The sequence below is a fragment of the Zingiber officinale genome, chromosome 6A (genome assembly GCF_018446385.1).
Source record: "Zingiber officinale cultivar Zhangliang chromosome 6A, Zo_v1.1, whole genome shotgun sequence".
NCBI lineage: Eukaryota > Viridiplantae > Streptophyta > Magnoliopsida > Zingiberales > Zingiberaceae > Zingiber > Zingiber officinale.
The window spans coordinates 28707186-28716363 of NC_055997.1; the positions used below are offsets into that span (position 1 = coordinate 28707186).

Sequence of the window (9178 nt, forward strand, 5' to 3'; positions counted from 1 at the left end):
TATGTTGCTTGGTGATTACCCTAGGATGAGGATTTTTTGAGTTGAGCAGTAAATTTGGAGACCAAATTTTTATTAGTGGGGGAGAATGTAAAATACCGAACCAGAAAAAAAAAATATGATTAATGGGTGAATAATCTTATTGGAATTTTTAGGAATTTTTAGGGATTTTCGGAGATTTAATCGGAGCCCATAGGCCGTATTTTGAGGGGATAAAATTATAGGTTTTGGAAAAGGTCGGTTTGAAATATCCAAAAGTGAGAGTTGATTGAGAAATAAACTTAGGGTTTGATTTCTCCTAAACTTAAGTTCGAATTCTATAAATCTATCATCGCCGAACCCTTCTCCCTAAAACCCACCGCCGAACCTCCTCTTCCCGAGCCACACGCGATCTCTCCCTCTTGCGATTTTCTCCCCAAATCCATCGGCGATCCTCTCCATTCCCGAGCCTCTCGCGACGCCACCTCCTTCGTCGAGCCTCTTCTCCGTCGGGCACCAGCCGCCGCATCTTCTCCTCCTCACGTGAGCGAGCCACAGCCATCGACCCCTCACCTTCTTTATCACGGCGGCGGCGACACTCGAGCCACCGTCGGTCGAGCTTCTTGTTCCTTTTCCTCACGGACACCAGAAGCTCGTCGCCACGCGTGCCCTAGCATTTAGCCTTCTCCGGGCATCTCCGCCTAAAGTCGCCATCTGGATCGGTGGCCCTTGCGAACAACCAAACCTAGCGAGCTCCTCTCGGCTGTCAAGTCGCCGATTACTGCTAAGCCTGCTACCATCGCCGAAGAGCTACTACCACTGGAGATCAGGGCTCCATCAGGTCATCCCTTCGAGCAGCAAGGTCCAGTGAATCAATTAGGAAACATCTAAGGTTCAGGTGAGTTTAATTGATGCAAATTAGCCTAACCTAATATGAGTTGGAATGCTTTATCTAGTGTGGTTGTGATTCTTTATGGATGAGAGATTTATTGGTGATGAATTAGTGTGTTAGTTGGGTTATCAGATTGGGTTTAGATGCGATGAAGGACTTGTTCTTCCTCTGGTTAGCGATAGTTTTAATAGATGGCAGATTGGTTTCAATGTTGTATAGTTTCTTCATGATGGATTTGGTTTTACCTTTAATAGGTTTCGTAGGTTGCAAATTTGTTTCCTTATTGAATGACTTCTTCATGCAGTAGATTAAGAGGTGATAATGGGATTTCTTTATTAGGTTAGAGCTGTGTTAATCTGTTGTTGATGGGGATTAAATTTTCAACCCCTTGCGGTTGGGTTTGTGATGTTTAGTAAATGGATTGTTAAATGAACCAATTTAAGAGTTGATAATGTTGGGTTAAATCTAATTTAACCATTGGATAAATCGAGGTTCATAGTTGGATTAGGGTTTTTCCTTGATTAAGTTGGGTTTCGATTTAGCTAGTGTCGTTATGAAATTAGCTAAATTGTACATCACGTGATTTGCAGGACGTTGATTGAAGACGGTTGACACGATCTGCATATAAAGGCGGGTACTTCTTACTTTGTTTCTTTTAGTACTTTGACCTTGTTGCACGAATTATTTTGGATAAAGACTATTTACCTTGACTCCACTCTTACTTTCCTGTGCTTGATACTTCCACTCAAAATTTTTGAGTTATTCATTTTTATATCCATACAGTCTCTGATTGTTGTCCATGATCAGTAGCAGATACTAGATATCATGTTTGTGTGCTTTGACTGCTGCTTATTTATGTACGATATTGAGCATGCTGGCTTCATGTAGCATACCTGTTTCTGCTTATATATATATGATGACTGTTGCATTGTTCGCATCATGTCATTGCATGCATGCCGCATCCTCGGCCACTCTAGAGAGTGGTAGCTGGAGTTGATGCCGCTTGTCCTGTCGTGCCGCACTCGGCCACTTGTGTGAGTGGTAGCTGGAGTACGAGTAGCAGGGACCCCATCGCAGATGTAGCTAGTTAGCTACTATGCAACTGTCCCCTCGGCCATTCATGTGAGTGGTAGCTGGAGTGGTGTACAGTCTGTCAGTGACCCGACCTCTCGACCATACAGGGGTCATGGCGCGGAGAGGTGGGCGGGAGTGACCATCCGTGCATACGCTGTTGTTATTATATTTGCTTTGGCTGCTGCTGCCTATATATGCTGTATTACTTACTGTTGTTGTTCACATATGCTGATATACTTGCTTAGGTTGAGATATATTCTCATTGTAGATGTCTAGTCAATGGAAACATGTATATACCTTGCTTATTACCTCTGTAGTATGAGCATTACTGTAGCAGATTAGTACCAGTTCTGACCTACTATACCTAGCATAGGATATAGTTTCAGGTATGAGCATTTATTTTAGTCCTATTATAGTATCTGCTATTCTTCTTATGAGGCTGTATACTGTTGACACTCTCTACTTATATATTATGTTCATGCACTATCTCTTTCCTTACCTGCTGAGTTCCAATACTCACCACCCCGTAAACTGATTTTCTTTCGCCAGGTAACAGATAGATGAGTCATGGATGTTTGGAGAGTCCTGGCTGCCAGTCCCACGACGCACTCGAGGATAATTTCTTTTTTCTGGTTTTAGTTACTAACGCTATTTATGTTTTGGTTTTGTGAACTTGGTATTGTATGCTTCGATATGGATTATGGAGTCCAGTCTGGTGGTTGCAGATATTTTTGTTAGTGCCGTTGTTGGTTTTACGTTCGTATTATTTTGTGTCTTCCGCTGTGCATGTTTCCAGCTGTGTGGGCTGTTGTTAACTGTGTGATTGCTTTTATTCATTTATATCCAGCCGGGTAGGCTGTGTATATTAAATTGCCTGTTCTGTTGTTTATATTTTGTATATATATTCCAGCCGAGTGTGGCTGATGTATATTGTGCATGTAGAAATGTTTCAGATTGTCACCCATACAGGGGAGATGCTGTCAAAATTTCTTCGGACAGGGACTCCTTTGGGGCGTGACAGCAATAGTTAGGAACAATTAAAATAAATCGAAATAAAAAGGGCGCGACTAAGGGATTGAAGCCGAGACCCTTTGATTCGGTTAAAAGCCGGCCGACCAACTGGGCTAGCGGTCGGTGCTAATTAGATAGGCAGCGACAAATATATAAGCTATAGTTGATAATAAAAACCCTAGTTATAAAGGGATTAGGTTTTCCTTTTCTCCCGAGCCGAAACCCTTTTCTCCTCTTTCTCACACGCGACGCCGCGCGATCCTTCTCCTCTCGTGGCGGAAATGAAGAAGTAGGCTTAGGGCTTCACTCCGGCGGCCGGCGAGCTCCCTCCTCCGCGGGTTCTTCACATATCCGAGCTCCTTTCGACAAGGTGAGCGTACAAGCACAAGAAGGGGCCGAGATCTTCATCCCTCCGAACCCTAGCAACCCTTCCTTCGGCTGTAAGTCCAAGAACAGTATGTAAATACTACTCACCTGTAGTAGGAGTTGCTCCGAAATTAGGGTTTCGTTTCCTTGTTTTCGGATTGTAGTTCTCTTTGTTTTTGAATTTGCCGTGATTTTCCCTGTTTGGATGATTGCTACGGTGAACCTTGGATAAGTGGTTTTCCTTGTTTCCGAATCATGCTTGAAAGTGATTGAATTTGGGGGTTTAGAATGACTGCCGTGGGTTTCAAAGAAGGATCAAGAAATGGTTAAGTTGGATTGAGCATGTAGGATTGTGTTTAAGCCGAATCTATGCTTGCTAGGGATTCAATTTTGTTTGAAATCTGAGATAAACGAATAAATTGTTTAGGGTTACATGTGGTTTCGGTTTCTATTAGTTGATCATGAGAAGTCTTCTATTTCTAATAGATGTGCAGATTTCTATTGCAAATAGATGGGCAGATTTCTTTATGAAATAGAAGTTTGATAGCAGCAGTAACCTTTCTTATTACTTTGCTTCGTTGGAAATAATTCAACATGTGTAGATCTATTGAAGCATGCTCTAGTATACCACATGTAGAAGTTGTTAGCAGCAGTAATCTTTCTTATTGCTTTGCTTAGTTGGAAATAATTTATGATGGGTAGATTTATTAAGTTTTTGTTCTTGAAAATGCATGAACAGATTTATTTTCCAATTTTGTTTGCTATTAGTTGGACATGATCAGTTTCCTTTGCTATTAGAATATCATGAGCAGAATTTTAGTGCAGAATTTTAGTGTAGTTAGATCTCTTTGTATGCAGAATTTTGCATTGTAGCTCAGTTCTTCCTTGCTGATTCCATGCACATGATTAGTTTTAAGTTTAGTATTTTAGCCTTAGATTTTCATGCTTCTGAACATGAATAACCTTTGTTATTTAAGCATGTAGTTTGTATTTTCCTTACTATTTGATTTTGATAAGTATGACATGCAGATTTTTATAGGTATTGTAGTTAGAATGAGTTTAACATTTTCCTTGCTACACAAAAAGGCAAGAACAACCTTTATTTAAAGCATGTAGTGTTAGTTTCTTGGTTTTCTTGAACATGAACAACTATTAAACTTATCTTGTAGTTTGATTGGCTTTGCTTCATTTTATAACATGCTTAGAGAGTTCAGACTTTGCTTTCCTTTAATTTATGTTTATTGTAGCATGCTTAAAGAAGTTAGATTTGCTTTCCTTTGCTTTATTTTTATAGCATGCTCAGTTAGTTATAATTCTCTACTTGTTAGATATACCTACAGGGTTCTAGTAAGCTCTAATAAAGGATTATGAGAAGTATGAGTAAAGAAAAAGACCAAGGTCTAGTTAGAAAAGATAACAAGTAATTTAAAGTAAGAGGCTAGTACCTGACTTCCAAGGTTGTCGTTAAACAAATCCAGGTGACCAATTCCAAGGTCTTGGCCCTGGTAAGACCAAGGTCTTTATCCTCATAGGACTGGAGGCTCGCTATCTCAGTCTCTATTAGAGTGCGCGCATAAGATGGTACTAAGCCTGGGCCCAAGAAAGAAAGAAAGAAAAGAAGAAAGTTAAGAATTAATTTTAAAGTATAAGGCTAAGGTAAATGAAACAAGTATCACCTATGTTTAGAACTAGCCAAGTTTAGCTCTTTTAATTCTAAGCATACCGTATTAGTTTTCATTTTCTTTCCTTATGAGTTTATTGAGCATGATTAGCTTTATTTTTAGCATGCAGATTTATGTTTGTATATCATGAGTATGCAGATGATTTTAGTGCTTTGCTATAGATGAGCATGTGTAGCTTTCCTTTTTAGCATTTTCAGTTTCAGTATCCCTTGTATCTTATACACTTTTGAGTTTTTGTGAGATAGATTAGTACTTACTAAGCGTTTCGCTTATAGATTTATTTTTCCTCCTACTGCAGATAAAGGAACAGCTAAAGTATAAAGAGGAAGGCGACAAGGAGATGCGTGATGGATGGTGTGTGATGTTGGACTATGGGAGAGATCTGGGAACATCATTAAGTTATTTTGGTTTTGGTGAAAACATTTGAGACTGTATCATTTATTCTAGATCTTTGAGAATATCTTTGGTTCTAGATTGCATGCTGTGATGTAATTGTTAGTAAGTTAGTACTTTGATGCTTTCTTAAGTTATAGTTTTGATATGTTTCTGTTAGTATAGTTATGTTATAAATGCATGTGATGTATGTGTTGGATTTTAGTCCGCTGAACAGCAGATACTCTGCTGAAATTTTAAGTTTTCTAGAAACATTTAGTACAACTTACTACACTAGTTGTTTTAGAATCTATAGTAGTTAAGTAGTTGATATATGTTCCAGTCGCCTGTGGCTGATGTATATAGTGTTTGTATCTCAGTTTAAGGTCACCGGTACAGGGGAGATTCTGCCGAAATTTTTCGGTAGGAACTTCTCTGGGGCCGTGATAAATCTAGGTGTTGCTAATAATAGCATAAGTAACACTAGTAGGTAGAGTTAGTAGTTAAGTAACGGTCATCCTTAGAGAGTAGTATAGTATAGTAAGAAGGGTGGTTGTTACAATTGGTATCAGAGCAGATCTCATTCTCCAGCATCACACACACATCAGCATCATCCTTGCCATCTTCAAGTAAGAAAGTATTTAGGTTCTTTCTTTTATTGCTTTCCTTATTATTAACTGCAGTACAGAGTATTTGCTTATAAGTGCTTAAGTCAGATAAGAGTTTTTGCTGTTGTCTTTATTCATATACAAATATGTATGTTTAGAAAGGGTAGAGAAAATATCAAGTCTTCTTCTTTGCATTATTAGATGACAAGAAGAGAACATCCCCGTACCGTTCGTACTGAGAACCAAGATCAGGAGAACGAAGAGCTTAGATCAACTGAGCCCAATCTCTCTTAAGTTGTTGCCCAACTCCAGAGACAAGTAGTAGAGCAACAACAAGTGATTGCCAACTTGATGACCAATCAACAGCCAATTCCTCCCACTTCCCCAACCATCAATATGGAGACCCCAGTGGTGACTGAAGTCCCATCAGCTGCCCTGGAAGTCACCATAACACCTAGAAGACAAGAAGCATACCTCATCCAGTGGCTGAAGCTGAAACCAGAAAGCTTCTCAAGCACGACTGAGCCCTGGGATGCCCAGGCTTGGTTCAAAACACTGGAGAGCACAATGAAGCTTCTTGACTGGCCAGAAGTCGAGAATGTTAAGTGTGCCTCTTTTTGCCTATCGGGAGATGCTCGTATGTAGTGGGAGCGAATTAAGAGTAGGAGAGTAGTCAACCAAATGAGCTGAGATGACTTTGAGACAGAGTTTTACGAAGAGTTCTTCTTCCAATGGATCACCAATAAACATTATTAGGAGTTTATAGAATTTAGACCAGGTGACCTACCAGTAGAAGAAGCGGTCAAAAGATTCAACAGACTAGCTCGTCTTTGCCTAGAGTTAGTAAGTACAGAGAAAGAATGAGTCAGACTGATGCTCCGAAGGCTGAGACCAGAAATAGAATTTAATGTGAGTAATGAAACTCACCGACCACAGATTGGTGAAGAGCTGGTCAGCAGGGTATTAGTGAGCACTATCTGAACAGCATCAAGACACAACAAATGCAACACAAGTTAATCAAGATTGAAGACAAGACAGTGGGGAAACAGGGACCCCAGTCAAGTAATCAGAACTGGAAGGACAAAGATAACAAGAAAGACCCAAGCAGGAAGACGTTCGGGTAGTCTGTGAATATCCAGAGGTATTTCTAGAAGAGCTACCTGGACTACCTCCCAATAGAGAAGTGGAGCCAATTTCAGAAGCTCTATACTGCATGTCTCTAACGGAGCTGAAAGAGTTGCAAGAGCAACTTCAGGAGCTACTTGACAAAGGCTTCATCCGCCCTAGTCACTCACCTTGGGGAGCTCCTGTGTTGTTTGTTAAGAAGAAAGACGGATCCATGCTAATGTGCATAGATTTTAGAGCGCTGAGCAAAGTAGCAGTTAAGGACAAGTGCCCTCATTCCAGAATAGATGATCTATATGATCAACTAAAAAGGGAAATAGTGTTCTCTAAAATAGACCTGTGCTCTGGGTACCATCAGTTGAAAGTGAAGGAAAGTGATATACCCAGAACAGCTTTCAGGATCAGATATGGACACTATGAGTTTGTAGTCATGCCTTTTGGTGTGACTAATGCACCTGCAGTTTTCATGGACCTGATGAACAGAGTGTTCAGAGAATACCTTGAAAAATTTGTCATCGTGTTCATCGACGACAGTCTAGTCTATTCTAGAACCCTAGAGGAGCATGACACGCACTTGAGGATAGTACTGCAGACCCTTCAACAAAAGCAGCTTTATGCTAAATTCTCAAAGTGCGAGTTCTGGTCGGAGCAGGTGGCGTTTCTAGGTCACATTATTTCTAAAGAAGGTATCCAAGTAGATCTAGCTAAAATAAAAGCGGTCAACAACTGGAGTAGACCCAAGAACGCCAGGGAGATCAGAAGCTTCCTTGGTTTAGTTGGGTACTACAGGAAATTCGTGGAGGACTTTTCCAGAATAGCCTCTCCACTAACGACCTTAACTAGGAAGAACAAGAAGTTTGAATGGTCAGATAAATGTGAGCAAAGTTTCCAAGAGCTCAGGAAGAGACTGACCAGTGCTCCTATTCTGACTGTTCCAGAAAGTGACAAGAGTTTTGACATCTACAGTGATGTTTCCAAGATGGGCCTAGGAGCTGTACTCATGCAAGAAGGAAAAGTTATAGCTTATGCTTCCAGACAACTCAAAGACTATGAGAAGAATTACCCCACTCATGATCTTGAGCTGGCAGCTGTGGTCTTTGCACTGAAACTCTGGCGACATTACTTGTATGGAGTTTATTGCAGAATCTTCACAGACCATCAGAGTCTTAAGTACTTCTTTACTCAGAAGAACTTAAACATGAGACAGCGCAGGTGGTTAGAGTTGGTCAAAGACTATGACTGTGAAATCCTCTACCACCCAGGCTAAGTTAACAAAGTCGCGGATGCACTAAGCCGAAAATCCAGTGCATCCCTGATGTCTTTGTCATCATTAGCCCTGCCACTGCAGAAGGAGTTGTCAGATTTTGAAATGGAAATTATTTATGGGAAACTCTCTGCATTGACCTTAGAATCAACCCTGCTTGAGGATATACAGAGGAAGCAAAGTGAAGATCCAGATATCCAAAAGATCAAGCAAGGGGTACAAGAAGGAGAAAATTCAGAATTTCGAGTCTTAGACAGTGGAATTCTGTATCAGGGGAACCGCCTTTGTGTCACCAATGATGAAGAACTGAGAAAGAAGATTTTAGAAGAAGCTCATAGCACACCTTACTCCATGCATCCTGGTTCTACCAAGATGTACTAAGACGTGAAACAGAGGTTCTGGTGGTCTGGACTCAAAAGAGATGTTGCTAAGTATGTCAGTACCTGTCTGACATGCCAGAGAGTCAAAGAAGAACACCAGAGACCAGGAGGAATGTTACAACCTCTCCCAATGCCAGAGTGGGAGTGGGAAGACATATCCATGGACTTCATAATAAGTCTTCCAAGAACTACAAATGGATATGACGCAATATGGGTAGTAGTGGATAAATTGACTAAGTCTGCTCATTTTCTAGCCATAAAGGTGTCCCACTCTATAGAGCAGTTAGCACAGCTATATGTTAAAGAGGTGATCAGACTTCACGGAGTTCCTAGATCTATCATTTCTGATAGAGATGGGTGCTTCACCTCTCACTTTTGGGAGTGTGTTCAGAATGCACTAGGCACTAAACTCAAGTTCAACACAGCCT

The 9178-nt window shown here is 40.6% G+C and overlaps 1 long non-coding RNA gene across 1 annotated transcript; it reads left to right on the plus strand.

Annotated features, from left to right (window-relative positions):
* The first annotated feature begins 3162 nt into the window (after positions 1 to 3162).
* LOC121994245 lies at positions 3163 to 5513 on the plus strand. The gene is made up of 2 exons (XR_006115655.1): positions 3163 to 3393; positions 5300 to 5513. It is a non-coding gene; the product is annotated as an uncharacterized LOC121994245 (long non-coding RNA).
* The last annotated feature ends 3665 nt before the right edge of the window (positions 5514 to 9178 follow it).